Genomic DNA, 25,279 nt, shown 5'->3' with positions numbered 1-25,279 from the left:
GGGAACAGTCCAGTCCGAACTACAAAAGCCATGTCCTTCCCAGAACGGAATCAAGCATCCGAGGACCGGACCGGTTTCGAGGTAACACCTCTCATCAGCCCGGCTAGCTTGACTCCAGTGGTGTGGAGTGCCTGGGACCCACGTCTGGGCATCCCCAGTACACTTATAGCGAGTTTGCAAAAACAACAGGTGATGGACCGAATGAGGATCAATGTCACACATTCAACCCAGTCAAAAGATCTGGGTCATAATCCATCGTTTTTTTGCACTCCACACCACCCTGGGTTAGACAATGGCGATATGCAAATCAGCTCTGACCCTGTGCCCCATGGGAACAGTCCAGTCCGAACTACAAAAGCCATGTCCTTCCCAGAACGGAATCAAGCATCCGAGGACCGGACCGGTTTCGAGGTAACACCTCTCATCAGCCCGGCTAGCTTGACTCCAGTGGTGTGGAGTGCCTGGGACCCACGTCTGGGCATCCCCAGTACACTTATAGCGAGTTTGCAAAAACAACAGGTGATGGACCGAATGAGGATCAATGTCACACATTCAACCCAGTCAAAAGATCTGGGTCATAATCCATCGTTTTTTTGCACTCCACACCACCCTGGGTTAGACAATGGCGATATGCAAATCAGCTCTGACCCTGTGCCCCATGGGAACAGTCCAGTCCGAACTACAAAAGCCATGTCCTTCCCAGAACGGAATCAAGCATCCGAGGACCGGACCGGTTTCGAGGTAACACCTCTCATCAGCCCGGCTAGCTTGACTCCAGTGGTGTGGAGTGCCTGGGACCCACGTCTGGGCATCCCCAGTACACTTATAGCGAGTTTGCAAAAACAACAGGTGATGGACCGAATGAGGATCAATGTCACACATTCAACCCAGTCAAAAGATCTGGGTCATAATCCATCGTTTTTTTGCACTCCACACCACCCTGGGTTAGACAATGGCGATATGCAAATCAGCTCTGACCCTGTGCCCCATGGGAACAGTCCAGTCCGAACTACAAAAGCCATGTCCTTCCCAGAACGGAATCAAGCATCCGAGGACCGGACCGGTTTCGAGGTAACACCTCTCATCAGCCCGGCTAGCTTGACTCCAGTGGTGTGGAGTGCCTGGGACCCACGTCTGGGCATCCCCAGTACACTTAAAGCGAGTTTGCAAAAACAACAGGTGATGGACCGAATGAGGATCAATGTCACACATTCAACCCAGTCAAAAGATCTGGGTCATAATCCATCGTTTTTTTGCACTCCACACCACCCTGGGTTAGACAATGGCGATATGCAAATCAGCTCTGACCCTGTGCCCCATGGGAACAGTCCAGTCCGAACTACAAAAGCCATGTCCTTCCCAGAACGGAATCAAGCATCCGAGGACCGGACCGGTTTCGAGGTAACACCTCTCATCAGCCCGGCTAGCTTGACTCCAGTGGTGTGGAGTGCCTGGGACCCACGTCTGGGCATCCCCAGTACACTTATAGCGAGTTTGCAAAAACAACAGGTGATGGACCGAATGAGGATCAATGTCACACATTCAACCCAGTCAAAAGATCTGGGTCATAATCCATCGTTTTTTTGCACTCCACACCACCCTGGGTTAGACAATGGCGATATGCAAATCAGCTCTGACCCTGTGCCCCATGGGAACAGTCCAGTCCGAACTACAAAAGCCATGTCCTTCCCAGAACGGAATCAAGCATCCGAGGACCGGACCGGTTTCGAGTTAACACCTCTCATCAGCCCGGCTAGCTTGACTCCAGTGGTGTGGAGTGCCTGGGACCCACGTCTGGGCATCCCCAGTACACTTATAGCGAGTTTGCAAAAACAACAGGTGATGGACCGAATGAGGATCAATGTCACACATTCAACCCAGTCAAAAGATCTGGGTCATAATCCATCGTTTTTTTGCACTCCACACCACCCTGGGTTAGACAATGGCGATATGCAAATCAGCTCTGACCCTGTGCCCCATGGGAACAGTCCAGTCCGAACTACAAAAGCCATGTCCTTCCCAGAACGGAATCAAGCATCCGAGGACCGGACCGGTTTCGAGGTAACACCTCTCATCAGCCCGGCTAGCTTGACTCCAGTGGTGTGGAGTGCCTGGGACCCACGTCTGGGCATCCCCAGTACACTTATAGCGAGTTTGCAAAAACAACAGGTGATGGACCGAATGAGGATCAATGTCACACATTCAACCCAGTCAAAAGATCTGGGTCATAATCCATCGTTTTTTTGCACTCCACACCACCCTGGGTTAGACAATGGCGATATGCAAATCAGCTCTGACCCTGTGCCCCATGGGAACAGTCCAGTCCGAACTACAAAAGCCATGTCCTTCCCAGAACGGAATCAAGCATCCGAGGACCGGACCGGTTTCGAGGTAACACCTCTCATCAGCCCGGCTAGCTTGACTCCAGTGGTGTGGAGTGCCTGGGACCCACGTCTGGGCATCCCCAGTACACTTATAGCGAGTTTGCAAAAACAACAGGTGATGGACCGAATGAGGATCAATGTCACACATTCAACCCAGTCAAAAGATCTGGGTCATAATCCATCGTTTTTTTGCACTCCACACCACCCTGGGTTAGACAATGGCGATATGCAAATCAGCTCTGACCCTGTGCCCCATGGGAACAGTCCAGTCCGAACTACAAAAGCCATGTCCTTCCCAGAACGGAATCAAGCATCCGAGGACCGGACCGGTTTCGAGGTAACACCTCTCATCAGCCCGGCTAGCTTGACTCCAGTGGTGTGGAGTGCCTGGGACCCACGTCTGGGCATCCCCAGTACACTTATAGCGAGTTTGCAAAAACAACAGGTGATGGACCGAATGAGGATCAATGTCACACATTCAACCCAGTCAAAAGATCTGGGTCATAATCCATCGTTTTTTTGCACTCCACACCACCCTGGGTTAGACAATGGCGATATGCAAATCAGCTCTGACCCTGTGCCCCATGGGAACAGTCCAGTCCGAACTACAAAAGCATTGCCCACAGTGTCTCCAACATTGCCCATCTCCTGTGTGGTCCCAAGTAGCTATGCTGGCTGGGTTGTGATACCAGTAGTGCGCGATCTTTAAGAGCATTAATTTGATAGTGGTGTTGAGATTGGAGGTGCGTGCTCACTGTTGAACATCGCTCTATTATTTATCCCTGAAAGTGCACTCACATTCTCTCTGTCATCCGGCTCGTGCCGGCGAGGCAGGTGGGTTTGGGGGTGTTGTGAAGAAGGACTAAAGATCGGAGAGTAGCTTCTTGTCAGTGGCTCGCATGAGAACCCACTTCTCAAAAGCTGTCAATACTCTACTTGCATGCGGGCGGATCCAAGGCTAGGTCAACCAATGTGCTAAAGTGAGATAATGCCAGTGGGTTGTGTCTGGGAGTATAGTATGGCTGTAATGTTGGGAAGTCCATTAGCCCCTCCGTGTTGAACAAGATCCCCACTCGTTTACAGTGAGCATCCTGCCATGTCCTAAACTCAGATCCTTTGACTGCTGGTGGAAAATCTGGCTTACCTATCAGAGGAGTTTGCGGTGAGATAGGGGTGGAAAGACCATGTCGCTGCTGCCCCCTATCCCGGATTCCGATCGTAGCCCTTACTACCGGAGAAATATGTACACCAGTTGGCTTGTGTTGCTTTGGTAGCCAGGCTATTTTCCAGATGTGTGGCAGCTAAGGCCTGATATATAAAGCACAAGTGTTTTTCTGTGAGCGTACAGGTCAATTCCATCATGTAACGGAGCTGTGCCGCCTAGTGTAGCAGCGGAGATTCGGAACACCCAGGCAACCCACGGACAATGGGAGAAACGCTTGTCCTTTAGCCAACCGCACTTGTTTGCCCTCCCAGATAAAGTCCCATAGGAGTGATTGTATTCTGTCTAGTAACCATGGGAGGGGCGGGGGAAGTTGGAGGGGTAGAGTTTGCATGGCATATAAGAGTTTGGGGAGGAGCGTTATTTTGACCGCTGCTGTGCGCCCCAGCCATGAGCTTCCTGTGACTTCCACTTAGTAGGAGCAAGAGGGGCCAGCTCACCCCCATCATCTATTAGTGGTCGTTTGTGGTATCTATTCGGTCGCCTTTCTGTTGCAATTGGTGGTGTAGCCGCAATCACTCCATGCGACTATCGGCTTCAGTAGGTTTACTCAATGGTTTCTTCTTCCGCCGGTAGGAGTGGCGTGAGCCAAGATTCACATTCCTTGGCCCCCGGGCAGGTGACACAGGAGGCACTGTTTGCTGAAGATCGGGGTTGTTCGGTAGCTCCTGGGCATCTGCCAGGATGCGGATCATCCAGACCTCTTCTCGCCATACAAACTGAAAATGGAAGGGGTGGCCCCTTATATTGAACATTTAGGGTTTGCAGAAAGTCTGTGAGAGGTCTGAGAACCTTGTGGCGTTGCAGCGTGATCGGCGGGGGGTCTTGATCTAACCATATTCGGAGGCTCTCAAAGTCGATATCTTTCAACTCTCGTGCTGCTGTCATTATGATCTCTTTCTGTGGATAATAATGTAGGTAGGTAAGTATATCCTGAGGTTGTCCCGGTGCTGGAGTCGGTCTCCTAGCTCGGTGCATGTGATCGAGAACAATCTCTTGGTCTCGCAGGGAGGGCATCACCTGCTTAACGATCCGAATAACAAAGTCTTCTAAACTGCTAGTGATTGCCTACAATGGAACAACCTTAATTTGAATATTGGAACGTCAGGACCTATTCTCCAGGTTTTTTCCTTTGGTACCGGAGCTCTGAGTTCTGTTCGCATTGTACCAATAATTCCTGACGATGGCCCTCTAGTTCCTCCTCCCTGTCATCTTGGTTCTGTTCCATTGAGGTCAACCTTTGATCCAACACTTCAACATCTTGCTGAATCCCCTTGATGTTGGCAGCTATGTTACGCCTAAGTCCAGCAAAGTCACTGCAAAGGCATTCAAATAGTTGTTCCAAAAATGTTTTGGTGATAGAGGATTCATCTCTGGTGAATCAGATTGGCGTCCATGACTGCTTCTGAACCCCCTGTCTCTTAGGCCGCGTCAACCTTCTTCACATTGGTTTTAGTAAGCATGTCTTTCATGGATAGGTCCTTTTTTGCTGCCTGTTGGGAAGACACAACTGCAGCAGCCGGGGTCTTGTGGGCGTTAGCGCTTCGTACCGCCATATACTACTGTGGTAATAGCGTATCACACTGCACTTACACACTTTCCCCCACTTCCATGGTGTTGCCTGGGGGAAATTGGAGAAGGTCACTGGGGCTGTGTACTGCCCGATTTGCAAATGTGATCTCTGCCCCTCTCCCTCTCACAAGGTCCCACAGGAGTATGAGTGGACGTCTTGTCTGAAAAACCCTCCACTGTTCACAGTAGCGGCCCTTTGGTTCTGAGTCAGAGGAGATCCAGGTGTGTCATCCCCCATGTTAGGTCACTGATGCAGGGGGCGGAGGAAGGTGAGGCACAAAGACGGGTCAGGCCACCGCCTGTGGACCACAGAAGGCTGCTACTGCAAGCCCTCATCGCACTTCAAACCTGTAACTTTTATGTAGAGGGCAGGAGCCCACCCAGTACAGGCCTCCACCTCTCCTGCTCTCCGCCTACTGGGGTCCCCTTATGGGACTGCGCAGTTACCACTCCAGGACCCTAAAGCACAGATCCTCTGTGATTGGGCCTTCTCATTATGCCTCAGGAGGTGAGGCAATCGTAGCGCGCCCTGTCTGTAAGACTTGCAGCCCCGGACTGTAGTGAAGAGAGGCGGAGAGAGCCCCGGGACGGGCTGGCCTAATGCTGGTGGGCCGCAGAAGATCGATTGTACTGATCCTCACCTCATGCTCTCATCCAACAGTCAGGGGGTGGAATTAGGTCTCAGTGGTCTAGGCGTGCCCACTGAGCCATGAGCCCCTGCCGCACAACTGCGTGGTTACACTAGACACCAACCTCTATGCAGCCACCCGGTGGGGTCTCTGCTGCTTCCTCCCCATATCATCAACGGCGGGCCCCGGGGATCAGGGTCCCAGTGCCGTTATCCTCCCCCCAGGCGCACCGCAAGATTCCCTTGACGAGCCCAGGCCTCCACTCCGCTGCAGCCAGACAAACTTGCGGCGGCCTGCCCCAGCTCCCTCACTTCCGCAGACCTCGAATGCCGAACTCACCCACATTATGTCTGAACAGGGCGTGTACAGGCCACCTTCCACCACCATGTGTGCTCCACGGAGCGACGGAACGAGTACGACACCCAATCTCTGGGTTGGGCCACTCCCACGCACCAGCCTCTTAGCGCGTCCGTTGCCTCACCTCTGCCGACGTCACCTCTCAAGCTCCCTCCGCAACAAGGGAACCTTTGCTGGTGAGCCGCCTGTCTCCTGCAAGCAGATGGCGGCTGATGGCCCTGCAGTATCACTCCTCTATAGCAGGGCAAGTGCAGGGCTTAGGTGTCCGGCAGATCTCCGATGGCTGCTTCCTATTTGCTTCCATCTTGGACATGCCCACCATCCCAGCCATTTTAGAAGCAGAATGGGAGAGCTGCATGACAAAGGCTAAATCCTTAACTTCAGTATTAAAAAAATATCTAGAAGGATGGCCCAAAAGATGCAAAGAACTGCCTGTAGAATTGCAGGCCTACAGTAATGTAAGAGATTAATTATCTTTGACAGGTAATTCAGTTCTCAGGTCAGGTAAAATAGTACCTCCAATTGGCATAAGAGAAAACATCACAGACATTGCTCACAAAGGCAATAGGAAGAAATCTCATAAATGATAAAGTTAAAGCAGATTATTGGTTCCACAATATGGACTCTATAATAGAAAGTAAAGTGAGGGACTAGCATACCTGCAGTTTAAATAAAAAAACATATACACACGTAAAACCCCATTGGTCCCAGTTGAGATACCCTTGAGTCCATGGGACAAGTTAGGCCTAGATATTGTGGGTCCTACCAATTCACTAGTGTCCAGGGTAAATATATAATTGATTATCGTTCACATTGGAGATCAACAATATTCGTAAGTTCCATCAACACCAAGGGGTCTATTAGGATGGCGGTCGGAAAATCACTCCGACCGCCATGGTAGCGGGAAAACACCGCCCAGAAGGACCGCGGGAAAACCGCTGGTCCAATTAGCATGCTCCGCAGTTGAAATCCGACCGCGCCGGTCGGTTCACAGCAGTTAACATTGCGGTGGTTGCTGCTGCCAGCAGCACCGTTGAGATGTCCAAAAAAGCATGTCCTTGCACTGTGTGGCAGGCACAGCACAGTGCCTGCCACCTGGTACAGAGACATGTAGGGGGGTACCATGAGTACCCCCCAGTGCACCTACATACCCCTCCAACACTTCTGGGGTACGCAATGGACTCCCAGAGACATTCTCTGCAAGCTTTTCCATGGCGGTCCCACTGCCGCGGAAAGGTTGGCTACCGCCGGCATCCTAATCGTGCCGGTGGTGCTTGGCCCTGATCTGCCACAATTGTAGCGGTCCAGCTCCACACGCCCGGCAAGCGGGTGGACTGCAACAGGCGGAAAAGTGGCAGGCGGAAAATCACACCGCTGCGGTCATGACCGCAATGCCAATCGGACCAGCGGTTTTCAGGGTTTCGATCGCGGGTGGATGTCCGCCGGCGGTTCGGCGGTTGCTACTGCCGGCGGCCATCCGCCTGCCATCCCAATAGACCCCCAAATCTCTTATCAATTTTTTATCAGATACATTTTTCCACAGAAGGTATTACTAATACCTTTATCAGTGATAATGGGGTTCAATCAATTTGTAGTCGATGAGATGAAGAATTTAATGACAGATCTATTGGTTCACTACATCTATGCCCCTTTGTACTGTCCCAAATCTAACGGTTTGGTGGAAGAACAAATAGGATGATTAAAGAATCAATACAGTTAGCTGTGGCAGCTGGAAGGCCTATTGTTCAGACATTTAAGGAAATGCTGTTGTAATATCACATCACACCTAATAGTGTCACAGGCTTGTCACCTTCTACCACGCTCCGAGGCAGGAATCCAGGGTCTACTATAACCCCATGTGGGTGTTTGGAGACAACAATGTAATGGTGGTATGAAAGAAAAGATGTTTAAACATGAAAATAAATACAAGACATGGTATGACAAAACATGGGGGGTGGGATAAAACAACGTGAGTGGAAGTTGGGACAATGGGTTCGATTGAAGAGACTAAACAACACTCACCAAAAAGGTGACATGCTTCATCATCTGGGTCTTCTCTTTATGATCACACTAGTGACCCTAAGGGCTACAACCCCATCATAATGAAGGGGAGCCAGAGGATGTTTTGATATAACACTTAACAGATGAGAGTGATAGACACGGCAGCAAGAAAACCCCCTGGTTCACCGACGAACTCAAGGAATCCAAGAAGAACTGCCGCACCCTCGAGAAAGCCTGGCGGCTCGACCATACCACAGACAACAGGACCGCCCTCAAGCACGCCATCCGCAAACACCATCAGCAGATCCGCGCCACCAAGAAGACGGCACTCAAAGAACGACTGGACAACAACACCCACGACAGCAAGGAACTCTTCAGCATCGTCAAAGAGTTCTCCAACCCCAGCGCCGGAAACAACGACATCACTCCCTCGCAAGACCTCTGCAACTCACTCGCCTCGTTCTTCCACCGCAAGATCGCCGACATACACAACAGCTTCGACTCACAGACCACGCACCCTACCACCGAACCAACCGCCGCCACCACCACCCTCTGCAACTGGACCCCGATCAGCACCGAAGACACCACCAGCACGATGAACTCCATCCACTCCGGATCACCAACCGACCCGTGCCCACACCACGTCTTCAACAAAGCCGACGCCACCATCGCACCCCATCTCCGAGACACCATCAACTCCTCCTTCCACACAGCCACCTTCCCAGAGAGCTGGAAGCACGCCGAGCTGACCGCCCTCCGGAAGAAACCAACGGCGGACCCCAACGACCTCAAGAACTACAGTCCCATCTCGCTCCTTCCTTTTCCGGCCAAAGTCATCGAGAAGACCGTCAACAAACAGCTGGCCGCCTTCCTCAAGACGAACGGATCCCTCGACCCCTTGCAGTCCGGGTTTCGGGCCAACCACAGCACCGAGACAGCCCTGATCGTAGCCACCGACGACATCAGAACCCTGATCAACAACGGGGAAACAGCTGCCCTCATCCTCCTGGACCTCTCTGCGGCATTCGACACCGTCTGCCACTGAACTCTAGTGAAGCGCCTCAGCAACATCGGAATTCGAGAAAAAGCGCTGGAATGGATCATCTCGTTCCTCACCGGAAGAACCCAGAGAGTCCGCCTCCCTCCGTTCAAATCCGAGGCCACCAAAGTCATCTGCGGCGTACCACAAGGATCCTCACTCAGCCCAACCCTCTTCAACGTCTACATGAGCCCCCTCGCAGCCATCGCACGCCAGCACAACCTCAACATCATCTCCTACGCCGACGACACCCAGCTCATCCTCTCCCTCACCAGTGACCCCACCACCGCCAGAGCCAACCTACACGAAGGGATCAAAAACGTCACCGACTGGATGAGGAACAGCCGCCTTAAACTGAACTCGGACAAGACGGAGGTCCTCATTCTGGGATCATCACCCTCCGCCTGGGACGACTCCTGGTGGCCCCCGGCCCTGGGTACCGCTCCCAAACCGACGGACCACGCACGCAACCTGGGCTTCATCCTGGACTCCTCCCTGTCAATGACCAGACAAGTCAACGCCGTCTCATCTTCGTGCTACAACACCCTGCGCATGCTCCGCAAGATCTTCAGATGGATCCCCACGGAAACCAGGAAGACCGTACCCAGGCACTCGTCACCAGCCGACTGGACTACGGGAACACCCTCTACGCCGGAACCACAGCGAAACTTCAAAAAAAGACTCCAACGCATCCAGAACGCCTCTGCCCGACTCATCCTCGACATCCCCCGACACAGCCACATCACCGGACACCTGAGAGACCTGCACTGGCTCCCCGTCAGCAAGAGAATCACATTCAGACTCCTCACCCACGCACACAAGGCTCTCCACGACCTGGGCCCCAAGTACCTCAATGACCGCATGACCTTCTACACGCCCACCCGCCAGCTATGATCGACCGGCCACGCACTCGCCACCGTATCACGCATCCGCAGAGCCACTGCCGGAGGAAGATCCTTCTCCTACCTGGCAGCCAAGACGTGGAACTCCCTCCCCACCCACCTTCGGCGAACCCAAGACCATCTCGCCTTCAGGAAGCAGCTCAAGACCTGGCTGTTTGAGCAGTAACTTTCCCCTCCCCCAGCGCCTTGAGACCCTCCCGGGTGAGTAGTGCGCTATACAAATGACGTGATTGATTGATTGATTGATAGATAGAGTGTATGAGAATTGGGGGCAGTGCATAGGTGAAGAGTGAAGATTAAAGTTGAAATTATGAGGGACCACAACTTTATTATTGTATAAAAACAGTGCAAATAAGACAGTCTTAACAAATAGCTGTCTTAAAAAATGTTTTGGTAAAGTGGTTAACATGTTTCAGCACAGTCAGACAATATTCTGTCTAGCGACCTCCACATATCTAGAGTGTTTAGGGATATGGTATCTCTTTATCACCGTCCCAAAGGATGAAAAAACACACTACTATTGAATTCAAAATTCAACATTTGTCGCATTACATATTAACCAGACTGCGTCTTAGTTGTTACCCCATCTTGACCTTATTGGCCCATGTTGCATATAATGTCGACAAATTCTGCGACCTATAGAACACCTTTGGAATACAAGAGCACACTGCCACTCAAAGCTTGAGTGCCTAGGTCGAGTGCAATTGAAACATGTCATGTTATCATAATCCTCTTCTTAAGGCAAAAGGAATATTACACCATAAAAACACCACGTCCTTACAATAACCAGGCATTAACTTACATGTTGCTAAACTGCCATGTGCCTAAACTTACATTTTACGGCAGGCAACATTCCTTATTATTCTCACGGTCATCTTTAAAAACACTACTACTACGATGATGCCCTTACAATCACTGAACGAGTCATAATAGTAACTATGACATGGCGAGACCAATGCGGAATAGCCTTTTGAAAGCGGCGGAATCAAAAATTTGCTAACATTCGTGCCAAGAATTTTCAATTCTATTAAGTACACAGAGGCGAGGATTATGCTTCTCATTCTTTTAATGAAAACTCACAGCAGCCAATGAAAATACATATTTTTCATTCAAAAACAGTGAACAAACTACATATCCCATCATGACATGTACTTAGGCACACCCCCCTAGTCCATAAGAACTCCTTGCGTGCTGCCATCTTCCTCTTTCTTTGAGGCGAACAAGTCCAAAGTAACTTGAAACTGCATAACTCCTCCAACGTGGAAGAAAAACAAAACATCTCAGGATGCATTTCCTGGCAATCTTCTACGTTCAGTCTGCTTTTTTGTCTGAACCTGAAATAAAGGAAATGAAACCGTAACCACCGAAAACAACTGGGTGGGCAAGCAGGTACACAAGTAGCCATGCCGGGTGGGATAATCCTCGCCTCCGTGTCCTTAATAGAATTGAAAATTCTTGGCACGAATGTTAGCAAATTTTTGATTCTATTACAGGACCGGAGGCTTCAGATTATGCTAGTTTAACGCTTATTGAAAACAACAGAGGTAATATCCCCCACCGGCTTATAGTAATACGTCCTAAAAGTGGACTCTGAGGACCAATCTGCACTATGCATAATGTCCTGGATGCTGGAACCCAACATGAATGACTTTGAGGCCATAGCGTCACTCACAGAATGAGCACCAAATATGGTAATGTCAATGCCAGCTTCTTTCATGATATAACAAAACCATCTGGCAATTGTGGCAGCCGCCACAGCTTTAAAAGGTTTTTGCAAAGCAATTAACAATTGTGAACAGCCCTGAGGCCTAACAGCCTTTGTGCATTCCTCATACGTCTTTAAACATTGAACTACACACAACTTCCCATTATCATGAAATGAATTGTAATTAATATGACGTGAAATTGTCTTTGTGCGTCCTGTAATTGTAAAGGAAACTCCTTCCGGAGTAAACACTCTACCTGTTATGTTGAGAGCTCGTACGTCCGACGAACGCCTGCATGCTGAGAGGCAAAGTAACATGGCTAACTTGGCCGATAGTTGTTTCCTAGTTAACAGTGAATTGACTGGCCATTTGTCAAATAATGCTAGAACTAAAGACACGTCCCACAAACCTGTGTATTTGGGTTTTGGGGGATTGGACACCCTAATGCCTTTGAGCAACTATTGGGTGCATGCCTACTGGTTTCCCGTCTACTTGTACATGCCCCGCTGAGATTGCGGACCGGAAGTTATTCACCGATCTGTAAGCCAATCCGTCCGCTGCCTTATCCAATAAAAAATTTAACACATGGGGAAGTTCTGCCCCCACGGGATCAAAGTGTCGTTCCACGCACCAATCCACCCAGTTTTTCCAGGCTGAGGAATACCGTTTCCTTGTGGATGGCGCCCAGGCCTGCCTGATAAAATCGGAAGTCCTGCTCGAAACGCCTGGCAACTGCCACTGTTCCCTGAAAGCCTCCAAGCCATCAGCTGAAGTCTGCCTTCCATTATCAATGGGTGCCGCTCCTGATGTGGGCCCAGCAATAGCAGATCCGACTCTGGAAGTAGTCTGGGGAGATCGCAACTCCATTGTAATAAATAGGGGAACCACGACTGGGACGTCCACCACGGCGTCACCATGACTTTCTCCGCCCGTTGTCTGATCACCTGCGACATTACTCTGGGGATCAACATGAAGGGGGGAAAGGCATATTGAATTTCCTTCGACCAGTCCTGGAGAAAGGCATCGGTCGCCTTTGCTAAAGGGTCCGGTCTCCAACTGAAGAACTGAGGTATTTGATATGTCAGTCTGGAAGCAAAGAGATCCGTCTGGAATGGACCCCAAATAGTTTGTAGCCATTGAAAGACCTCCGGGAGCAACTTCCAGTCGCTGTAGTCCCTGAGGTATCTCGAGTTCCAATCTGCCACCCGATTGGACTGGCCCGGCAGATATTCTGCTATTATGGATATTTGATTCGCCAGGCAATAATGCGAAAAATCCTTGGCTATCTGTACAAGCAGCGACGACCTCGTGCCGCCCAACTTGTTGATGTACCTCACCGCTGACACGTTGTCCATGCGAAGGAGGATACAACAAGAGGACTGCCTCGGGGATAACGTCCGCACGGCGACCGACCCTGTGAGTAGCTCCAAGCAATTTATATGTAGCGCAAGCTCCTGTGGAGACCATCTGCCCCCAGTAGAAATGTCTCCGCAGCGCGCCCCTCAGCCCCAGCGGCTGGCGTCGGACTCGATTATGACCTCCGGCTGGGAGCCGAATATTGCCCGGCCGTTCCAGGCGTCTACATGGCCTAGCCACCATTGCAGTTTGGTCGGTACTTCCTGCGAGAGAGGGACGACGTCCGAATAGGACAGTCCCTTCGGCAGGATCTTTAGCTGTTGCAGGGCCCTGTAGTGAAGAGGGCCCGGGAATATCGCTTGGACCGATGAGGCCAAAATTCCCTCTACTCTGGCGATTGCTCTGAGGGTGACTGTCTGATTGCTCAGCAACTTCTGGATCTCCTTTTTTAGATCCTTCAGTTTCTCCTTTGGAAGACACAATTGTGCCGCCATTGAATCTATCGTGAACCCCAGGAAATCTATTACCTGAGTGGGGACCATCACAGATTTCTTCGAATTGATGACAAGACCCAAGTTTTGAAGCAGCGTCGTCGTCAGCGCGAGATGCTGCGGAAGGATCCTCTGATCCTGCGCCATGATCACGATGTCGTCCAGGTAGATTATGAGATGTATCCCCCTCTCTCTGAGATAAGCCACAACCGGCTTCATTATCTTGGTGAAACACCAAGGAGCTAAGGAGAGCCTGAAAGGCAGAGCCAAATATTCGTACCATTGGCCCTTCCACCTGAACTGGAGGTACCTGCGATGTGGTGGGAAGATTGGGACGGAGAGGTAGGCGTCTTTGAGGTCCAATCGGACCAGCCAGTCCCCTTCCTGCAGCAAGTCTGTCAAGAGATGGATGCCCTCCATCTTGAAGTGATTGCAAGTGATAAACTGATTGAAGTCCCTGAGATGCAGAACCAACTTGTGTCCGCCTCCCTTCTTCTGAACAATGAATATATTGCTGCAAAAGCCGTGAGGCCCCTGGTCGGCCGGTGCGATCGCGTGCTTTTGCAGCAACCCAGCGATCTCCTCTTCTATAACACTGAGATCTAGTTGGGGAAAATGGAGACTTGCAGGGATACCTGATTGAACAGGACGAGACTAAAACTCCAAGTGAAGCCCTGCACTGTCTGCAACACCCAGGCGTCCTGTGTAAGCTCTTGCCACTGTCTGAGGCAGTGTTGCGTCCGACCCCCCAAAGGAAAAAGAGAAAGATCTGCAACCCTCACCTGTGGTTTGCTGATTTCTGAAGTTTCCTCTATTGTTGTTCGACTGGAAACGATTCCTGTTGAACCTCCTGCGCGAGGGATAGAAGGTCCCTCCTCTGGTCGAATCGTAATCGCTCCTGCCCTGACCATAATCACCTCTCTGGGAGCCTTGGGGACCTCCACGGCCCGACAAGCGACCCCCGCCTCATCCGGACCTGTTAAAAACACCTTGGCTTAGCGCTCTTTTGATGCCTGACTGCGCCTTGTCCAGCGCTGTGAAAGTCCCGACGCATTTTGATACGTCCTTGACAAACTTATCCCCGAAGAGCTGACCCGCTGCCAGAGGTCCCGGTTCCGCGTCTGCCAACTCTGTCAGATTGCCGTCCATTTTAATCAAGAGGGATTTGCGCCGCTCTGAAGATATGGCACAATTCGCGTTGCCGATAAGGCATATGGCCCGCTGGGTCCATCCTGCCAGTACATCGGGGTCCACTGGTGTAGATGATTCCTTGGCCGCTAGGGCCATTTCCAGGATCTTGGCCAAAGGGCCTACCGCATCCAACATTTTGTCTTGGCAACCCCTCCAAGCCCAGTCTAGACCACGCTTGGGGTCCTTCGAAAACTTTTTTAGAAAGGTCAAAAGACTAGCGTCTATCTCCGGCGTTTCCGTCACCTTGTACGGGAGATCTGGCCGAGGGCACTCAGACCTGAGGCGATTATGCACCTCCCTCGGGAAACTTTTCCGAAGATTCTCATGAAGATAAGCCGTGACCGCGGCCTGGGGCACCCAGTCCGAGGACCTGGGGTGCATTATATCCGACGGGTCGAATGTGAATGTGGTATTTACAGGAGTTACCCTAGCTGGTTGCGACGTATTCGCTTTCTTTGGAGGAGGCTCCTCTGAGGTGTCTGTGTCTGTGACCGTGTTAGTGGTGTTTGTGTCGGTATCCGTGTCAGGATAGGTTCTGCGCTTGGACTTGCCCTCGGAATAAGAGTGATCAACTGCCCCTCCGGCGGGCAAAGTGGATAAGGCTTGCGCATGTGGCCACTTAGCAGAGTCAGCTGCTGGCTGACTTGACGCAGATGCCTCTGCCTTCTTCTTTTGCGGCTTGTCGTAGCCGTGCCTCTTAGCGAAGCACTCCAGTTGCTTCCTGATAGGGCCTAGGGCTGCAGCTAGGGCTTGCTGGACAGTTTGTGGGACCGTGGACTCCATAGCCCTATTCACGGAGGACTGGACGGAAGCGTCCAATGCATTGACCAGATTGTCCTCTAAGACAGCCTCCTGCTGTCCCTCATACGTCTCCTCCTCATAGTATTGCTCTCCTTCGGACATTCTCAGAGATGGCTTAATACTTCCACTCTAGGGAACTGCAGCACACTGTGGTGACAAAAGATCTTCACAAGCCACAAGGAGGGTGGGGGGGGGGTCAGCCCACTCTGCACACTAATGATCGACGTTGGACCCCCTCAGCAAAGCTGTAATCACGAGGGCCAGAGACCCAGGCCAAGGTAAGGTACAAAGGGTGTGTGCTCACTCTATCAGAAGGCCACAATTTTACAACCTTTTCAGGCGATTTTGGGAGCAGAGCGACCACCGATGTCTGAACTATGCAAAACACTTGTGTAACTGTCAAATTGGAATTCGCGCCGTAGCGCGCTGCCCAAACACGACTGAAAGCCTACCAAAATATAGCCCAAATTCAGCGCGTTGGGGAGCGCGCTGCGGCCGATAGCCACCCGGTCCTCAAAGCGTCATCGGGCGATTAGGGAAGCCCTGCGCTTGCGCGAAAGACGCGCCTACGTATGACAAAGGGGAAATACTTTACCGGGTAAACAATAGGCTCGGTGTCGGTCTGTTCCCGGTCAACGACCGGAATTAATCAGACGCTCAGTCGAGCGCGCACGAGCCACAGAGGAATGTCAGAAACGGGGTGACAAAGCGTTGCTACCACGCGCACACCCACCAGTGCACTAATCCCTGTCACACTGCAAACAATAGACAATAGGGTAATTCTAGAGCATATCAACACTCGATAATCGTTAAAGTACTTCAAACACCTGGAAAATCAGATATAACACAACCATCCATGCCAAACAGCAGAGGGAGGAAACAAAGTGCACTTATCTCTTGCTGTGAGCAGCAAAGAAAGAGGAAGAAGGCTGCACGCAAGGAGTTCTTATGGACTAGGGGGGCGTGCCTAAGTACATGTCATGATGGGATATGTAGTTTGTTTACTGTTTTTGAATGAAAAATACGTATTTTCATTGGCTGCTGTGAGTTTTCAGTAAAAGAATGAGAAGCATAATCTGAAGCCTCCGGTCCTGTAATAGAATCAGGCTGAGCTGGTGCGAGCTTACCTCTCCGTCGGTACCTCAAGGCGGTCAGCGGAGCCGTCGGGGAGGTACTGTCGAGGAGAACCCATTCCGTTTATATGCCGCATTCATTCAGATCCCTCAGTCGCACCTCACGCTAACGTGATGACATCATCACTGGTGTCATGCGAACTCATGGAAAATGTAGTTAGACCTCGTTAATCGGAATTGCCCGTCTATCTCTATGGGGCTGGTATGCGTGTATGTCAAACAGAAGAGATTTTTTTAAAGTTTGTTTTTAAAAAGACACACGCAACTTCAATATTCAAAGCAAGAATGGTCATAATGATCAGAAAAAAAATTGATCAGCCAGCTCTATAGTCATATTGGTCAACTCGTTAATGAATGTGTGTAGCAAATATAAAAGTATACAAGTGAAAGTGAAAAGTGTATGATGTCACCGACATCTTCTGATTTTTAATTAGGGACGAACACTCTGCTGAATCTATTGTGGGTTTATACATGATGTAGAGCAACTCCGATGGGACAGACGTGTTAAGCGCCTGATTGCATTAATCCACATAAATGTTATCTCTACATTGGAGGAATTCAGTATACCCACACTATATGCTGCTTACTAATCTCTCTGTTCTACTCCTCAAAACTGCAAAAAAGAGCCTGGGGATATACAGAGTGACCATATTTACAATGACCCAAGAACTTTTATAGCGACACCCATGGTATGGCATCGTTCAGGCCAATTTTATTGCTATTAAGCTTGAATACCAATTTCTGTTCTTTTAGAAGAAGGAACTTGGAGATGTCTGCCACTTGCCCAGGGATATAGGGTTGTTCCAATACTGTCCAAGTGAAATCTGTTGGGCGGTGATTTGCTTCTAAGAAGTGACTAGTAAGCCTGGTTGCTTGACTTTTGCATCTCACTGTACTCTTGTGTTCCATTATTCGATGTTTAACGTTACGCATCGTCATGCCCACGTAGTTGAGCTAACACGGGCACGTGATAAAATACACAACCTTTTCGCTGTTACAATTTGTAAACTTTTTTTGTACCCATGATCTTTCTACTGATTTGGATTTGCTGGTTTGGGAACAAACGGCACAAAAGCGTGCTACATACCTGTGAGGGTCTCATAGGAACTGGGGGGGGGGGGGACTGCTACTGATCGAAGAGCCAGGTCTTGAGGAGTCTTCTGAAGGCCAGTAGGTCCTGGGTCTGTCGCAGGCTGGTAGGGAGAGCGTTCCAGGTCTTGGCAGCGAGGTAGGAGAAGGATCTGCCGCCAGCTGTGGGTTTCCGGATACGAGGAACTGAGGCAGAGCGGAGGCTGCGGGTGGGGGTGTGGAAGCTGAGTCGGTCGTTGAGGTATGTAGGTCCGGTGTTGTGTAGCGCTTTGTGTGCATGGATGAGGAGTTTGAAGGTGATCCTCTTGTTGACGGGGAGCCAGTGTAGTCCTCTCAGATGGGGTGTGATGTGGCTGCGTCGGGGGACGTCGAGGATTAGTTGTGCCGAGGTGTTCTGGATTTGTTATTGTCGTCTCAGGAGCTTGGTTGTGGTTCCTGAGTAGAGGGCGTTTCCGTAGTCGAGTCTGCTGGTGACGAGGGACTGGGTGAAGGTTTTTCTCGTGTCGGGGGATATCCATTTGAAGATCCTGCGGAGCATTCAGAGGGTGTTGAAGCAGGACGCGGAGACGGCGTTGACTTGCTTGGTCATGGAGAGGGCGGAGTCGGCGTTGACTTGCTTGGTCATGGAGAGGGCAGAGTCGAGGATGACCCCCAGGTTGCGTGCGTGGTCGGTGGGTTCTGGGGCAGTGCCAAGCGATGTGGGCCACCAGGAGTCGTCTCAGGCTGATGGGGTGGGTCCGAGGATGAGGACCTCAGTCTTGTCTGAGTTCAGCTTCAGACAATGTCTCTCGGTTTTGTTCTAGACCCCTCCTTGGTCTAGTATGGACCAACTGGTCGTGCAAATGTGTGCCTCTTTTGAAGGAAAACAATGGCTCAGGAATCTTATTTCCTCCGATGTTGAGTATTTTCTAATGTCTGCGCACACTCTTCTTAACAACGTTTGATGCCATACTGAATGTATTGACAAACGTATGCCTGGATAATTCTTCTTTTGGTGCGCGTGCTTCCAACAGTGCTTCTCTGTTGTTATTTTTGGCTCGTTTGACAGAACGTTGGACCAACTTGAATGGATATTGCCTCTTACACAAATGTGATGATAAAGTTCTTGCATGTTTTGTGAAACTTTCCTTAGTGGAGAAGTTTCTGCAGAGACGCAAAAACTGACCATATGGCAGGTTGTCCTTGAGCGCTTTTGGATGGAAACTATTATAGCTCAATAATGAGTTCCTTGCCATCGGTTTGGTGTATAATTCTGTTTCAAGCCCATCTGGAGTGGCCACAATCAATAGATCCAAAAATGCCAGTTTCTTCTTATTGATTTCCACTGTAAACTTCAGGAAGTTGTTACGGCTATTGAGCCATATGAGGAAGCTCTCAATTCCTGCTATTTCTCTTCGCCAAATGACAAGGACATCGTCAATGTATCGTTTCCAAAGAAGCATTGATTCTCTATAAGGGTTTGCAGCAGTAAGAACATTTTCCTGTTCAAATCCATGAACATACAGGTTCGCCAGACTGAGCGCAAAAATGCTGCCCATGCTGGTGCCCGCAGTCTGGAGATAAACGGTATCTTCGAATTTAAGAAAGTTCTCCTTCTTGGCGATCTGGGCGCACGCCATAATAGCCATAATAGTGTGTAGGAGTTATGGAATCCAGATTCCTCTCTGATAAAAGGAGTGCAATAGCATCCACGGTCTCATCCTGGGGACATTCGATGCATGTGTGATATATGTCGATCAACCTCACTGAGCTGCACGTTATTTTTATTTTTTTACATACGCCATCAAAATAATTGGTGATTGCTAAGGAAGAAGTGTACAACACCTACAAAGAGGTGATTTGGTTGTATCGTTACCAACCACTTGACTTGTATTATTGCTGAATATAATTAATTTTCATTTTGGTTTCACATATTGCAGTAGCATTACTAGGCGGGTCCTGACGAAAGCACAAGACAGAATGTTGTCTGACTGTGCTGAAACATGTTGACCACTTTACCAAAACATTTTTTAAGACAGCTATTTGTTAAGACTGTCTTATTTGCACTGTTTTTAATTTGAATTGTGAGAGACAATAATAAAGTTGTGGTCTCTCATAATTTCAATTTTAATCTTCACTCTTCACCTATGCACTGCACCCAGTTCTCATACACTCTATCACTCTCATCTGTTAAGTGTTATATCAAAACATCCTCGGGCTCCCCTTCATTATGATAGGGTTGTAGCCCTTAGGGTCACTAGTGTGACCATAAAGAGGAGACCCAGAAGATGAAGCATGTCACCTTTTTGGTGAGGGATGGGAATCCGGAAAAGTAGTTAATATTTTTCCCCCTTTTTTACTACTTTTTCATTAGTCACGACGATGTCTCAGTGGTGTGTTTTTTCTGCAGAGTTTGCTGTGTATAGAATAGTTGTGTAGACCCATGGATATTTAAGGTATATGAGTATTGTATATTGGGGCACAGCATCCAGGCTGGTCTGTAAATATTGCCTCAGACCCTCCACTAAACTCTTGTTGTTCTTGTTCTTGTGCAGCTACGGCTGTGGGTCTTTTGTTTGTTTGGACCTTGCAATAGTTTTAGGTCACGTATCGCACAAGTGTGAGATTCGTCACTCCTTGCAGGTTGTGTTGTCTGTTGTTCGACACTGCATGTGTTTTAGCTGTATCACACAGGAAAGTATTGTAAGTTAGCAAGATGACCGAAAATAGTGGATTATCATATGATTAAAACGAATTACAATCGATACTCTCTGCCAACCCGAGTATCTTAGACAGCCTGCCCATGACTGTAATTAACAATGAGGAGGATTGGGGGAAAGTCTTGGGTTTAAAAAAATCACACTCACCCACAGTGGTCCACAGAGAATTAATGGCAGAATACTTGGGAGGAAACTGTGCTCCGACAGGATTGTTAGTAACAAATGCACCTAGACTGTTCCTCACAGATAAGGAATTCCTAAAAGATTGGTCATTGGTCGCATGGCGGTGTACCCGCGACTGGCTTATCTTGATTATTAAAACAGCAAAGCGTGTGGCAGACGCTATCCTGATAGAGATCCAGGTTTTAGAGGCTCAGATAAAGACCACGATTACTAATATAACTTTCAAAACAAATCAGGAAGAGTCAAATAAAAGCAATAAAGAGTTTAAGGACAAGATCTTATTCTCAAAAATAGAGAAGTTCAAAAAAGATCTGGCCAAGTTTACACACAAGAAGGTCTACCCGTACATTGGGGACAACTATGTCCCACCTGAATTTAACAAAAAAGGTCGGAAGATGGGTTCCACATATGGTAGCTCCAGTTCTGATGAGGGACCTAGTACGAGTGACTCTGATACTTCTATGAGGAATGGACAACAACCGAGAGGATGAGTAAAGAATTTTAAAAACAAATGGCGTGGGGGTTCACCTAATCAATATCAACAATGGTGGCAACCACACCCTCGGCAATGCCCACCACCCCCTTTTCATACCCCTATGGGACATTTTCAAACGCCAAGGTTCCAAGGCAATTTTAATAACCAGCCTTTTTTAGGGTTTGGCCGGGGACGCTCCAGAGCGAAACTGAGAAATCAACGTGCACAGATTCATTGGAGCCCCCCACCGTCTCTGTGAAGTTTTACGCAGCAACAAGAAGAAGACTCCAGGACAACCCGGGACGAGCACGAAGTCGTGTTAATAATGAATTTAAGTTCCAGGACTCTGAATGAGGATGAAGAAAAAGTACTTAATAGAGGACTGGGTTTTGTTACTACCACAAGGGGAGACGCATTCCAGACAAACTGGGAATAGGCCAATTTTTTCCGGAAGGTCCGGCTGCATTTCTTTTTCAAAGACAAGAATGAACCAATTGATCCTCCAGAAACCAATACGGACTTGAAAAAGAAATCGAAATTCAATCCTCTTACCGATCTAGTCCCTGCCCAGATCTTGACTTTAGAACGAGCCGTGAGCGATTATGTAGCGGCCATATTTGAGAATGATCCAAAAACTTTTTGCATTTTTCCGTCAAGTGAACGAGCAGCCCCACACAGCCTCACTTCTGATGATCAGATCACAATCAAACCGGCCGATAAGGGCGGGGCGATTGTGATTCTTGATACTGACGTGAGTCGGGCAGAATGCCGCAGACAATTGAACAACAGGAACGCATATCGCCCACTTAAAGAAGATCCGACTGAGATTGCTACTATGGTAGAGGAGGAGTTAAATGAGGGGTGGATCACTGTACAAGAGTCAATATATTTACAAACTAAATATCCTGTGATGCCCTATTTTTATGTTCTACCTAAGGTCCATAAATCTACAAGACCTCCACCGGGATGTCCGATACTTTCGGGCATCAGATCATTATTGGAACCGCTGTCCACTTTTGTGGACCATTTTTTGAGACCTATTGTCAATGAAATGCCGACATTTTTACAGCAAGGGGTGGTGAGGGACAGAGTCTCTGAATTAAACAGAATACTCTCACCCAGTCAAGAGATCAGGGCTAGATCCAACACCGTTTTTTAGCTCACTGCACCATCCCAGTTTCAGAACCTGGCTGTATGCAAATTAGTCTGTTCCTGTCCCAGTGCATGATGGGAACAGGGCAAACCAAACTACAAAAGCCAATTCTTACACTGGGAAGGAAACAAGCTACCGGGGACCGGTTTCTGGCATTTCAGCCTCTTCGGCCCGGCTTGCTTGTAAATCGATTTTGGCCACTATAGGTGTGGCAGGGTATACTCAGACATGAGTCCCTTTCTCACTGCTCCATCAGGATTCAAGCAAGCCGGGCCGAAGAGGCTGAAATGCCAGAAACCGGTCCCCGGTAGCTTGTCTCCTTTCTGGTAAAGAATTGGCTTGGTAGTTTAGTCTGCCCTGTTCCCATGATGCACTGGGCCAGGGACAGACTGATTTGCATATAGCCAGGTTCTGAGCTGGGATGGGGCAGTGAGATAAATAACGGTGATGGATCAAGCCCTGATCTTTGGACTGGGTAAGAGTGGTCTGCTCAATTCAGACACTCTGTTCATCACCACCCCCTTTTGTAAATCGATTTTGGCCACTATAGGTGTGGCAGGGTATACTCAGACATGAGTCCCTTTCTCACTGCTCCATCAGGATTCAAGCAAGCCGGGCCGAAGAGGCTGAAATGCCAGAAACCGGTCCCCGGTAGCTTGTCTCCTTTCTGGTAAAGAATTGGCTTGGTAGTTTAGTCTGCCCTGTTCCCATGATGCACTGGGCCAGGGACAGACTGATTTGCATATAGCCAGGTTCTGAGCTGGGATGGGGCAGTGAGATAAATAACGGTGATGGATCAAGCCCTGATCTTTGGACTGGGTAAGAGTGGTCTGCTCAATTCAGACACTCTGTTCATCACCACCCCCTTTTGTAAATCGACATTTTTACAGGACACTAAAAATGTCTTGAGAATACTTCCAGATGTGGAATTCAACAGTGCGACAGATGTATTAGTCTCATTTGATGTAGAATCACTCTACACCTCCATCCCCCAGGATGAGACCTTGGATGCTATTGCACTCCTTTTATCTGAGAGTGATCTGGATTCCATAACTCCTACACACTTTATTATGGCGTGCGCCCAGATCGCCATGAAGGAGAACTTTTTTAAGTTTGAAGATACCATTTATCTCCAGACTGCGGGCACCAGCATGGGCAGCATTTTTGCGCCCAGACTGGCGAACTTGTATGTTCATGGATTTGAACAGGAACATGTTCTTACTGCTGCAAACCCTTATAGAGAATCAATACGTCTTTGGAAACGATACATTGACGATATCCTTGTCATGTGGCGAGGAGAAAAAGCAGGAATTGAGAGGTTCCTCATATGGCTCAATAGCCGTAACAACTTCCTGAAGTTTCTAGTGGAGATCAATAAGAAGAAACTGACATTTTTTGATCTATTGATTGTGGCCACTCCAGATGGGTTTGAAACAGAATTATACACCAAATCGATGGCAAGGAACTCATTATTGAGCTATGATAGTTTCCATCCAAAAGGGCTCAAGGACAACCTGCCTTATGGTAAATTTTTGCATGTCTGCAGAAACTGCTTCACTAAGGAAAGTTTCCCAAAACAAGCGAGAACTTTATCATCACAGTTGTGTAAGAGGCAATATACATCCAAGTTGATCCAACGTTCTGTCAAACGAGCCAAAAATAACAACAGAGAAGCACTGTTGGAAGCACTTGCACCAAAAGGAGAATTATCCAGGCTTACGTTTGTGAATACATTCAGTACGGCATCAAACGCTGTTAAGAAGAGTGTAAGCAGACATTGGAAAATACTCAACATCGGAGGAAATATTATTCCTGAGCCATTGTTTTCCTTCAAAAGAGTCACAAATTTGCACGACCAGTTGGTCCATACTAGACCAAGGAGGGGTCTAGAACAAAAGCGAGAGACATTGTAGGGGCTCCCTAGTGTTCAAGGACATTATCCATGCGGCTCTTGTGCCGTTTGTTCCCAAACAAGCAAATCCAAGTCAGTAGATATGGAACAGAAAGATCATGGGTACAAAAAGAATTTACAACTTGTAACAGCGAAAAGGTCGTGTATTTGATCACGCGCCCGTGTCAGCTCAACTACTTGGGCATGACGACGTGTAAGGTTAAACTTCGAATAATGGAACACAAGAGTACAGTGAGATGCAAAAGACAACCAACCAGGCTAACTAGTCACTTCTTAGAAGCGAATCACCGCCCAACAGATTTCACTTGGACGGTATTGGAACAACCCTATAGCCCTGGGCAAGTGGCAGACATCTCCAAGTTCCTTCTTAGAACAGAAATGGGTATTCACGCTTAATAGCGATAAAATTGGTCTGAACGATGCCATACCATGGGTGTTGCTATAACATTTCTTGGGTCATTGTAAATGTGGTCACTAACTCTGTATATCCCCAGGCTCTTTTTTGCAGTTTTGAGGAGTAGAACAGAGATTAGTAAGCAGCATATAGTGTGGGTATGCTGAATTTCTCCAATGTAGAGATAACATTTATAGGAATTAATGCAAGTCAGGCGCTTAACACGTCTGTCCCATCGGAGTTGCTCTACATAATGTGTAAACCCACAATAGACTCAGCAGAGTGTACGTCCCTAATTAAAAATCAGAAGATGCAGGTGACATCATACACTTTTCACTTTCACTTGTATACTTGTATATTTGCTGCACACATCCATTAACGAGTTGACCAATATGACTATAGAGCTGGCTGATCACATTTTTTCTGATCATTATGACCACTCTGGCCTTGAATATTGAAGTTGTGCATGTCTTTTTAAAAAACATCTTTAAAAAAAATCTCTTCTGTTTGACATACACGCATTCCAGACCCATAGAGATAGACGGGCAATTCCGATTAACGAGGTCAACCACATTTCCCATGAGTTCGCA

This window comes from Lissotriton vulgaris, chromosome 11 (genome assembly GCF_964263255.1).
Source record: "Lissotriton vulgaris chromosome 11, aLisVul1.2, whole genome shotgun sequence".
NCBI classification, from domain to species: Eukaryota; Metazoa; Chordata; class Amphibia; order Caudata; family Salamandridae; genus Lissotriton; species Lissotriton vulgaris.
The sequence above is the reverse complement of the archived record's forward strand: the minus strand, read 5'-3'. Positions refer to the sequence as shown.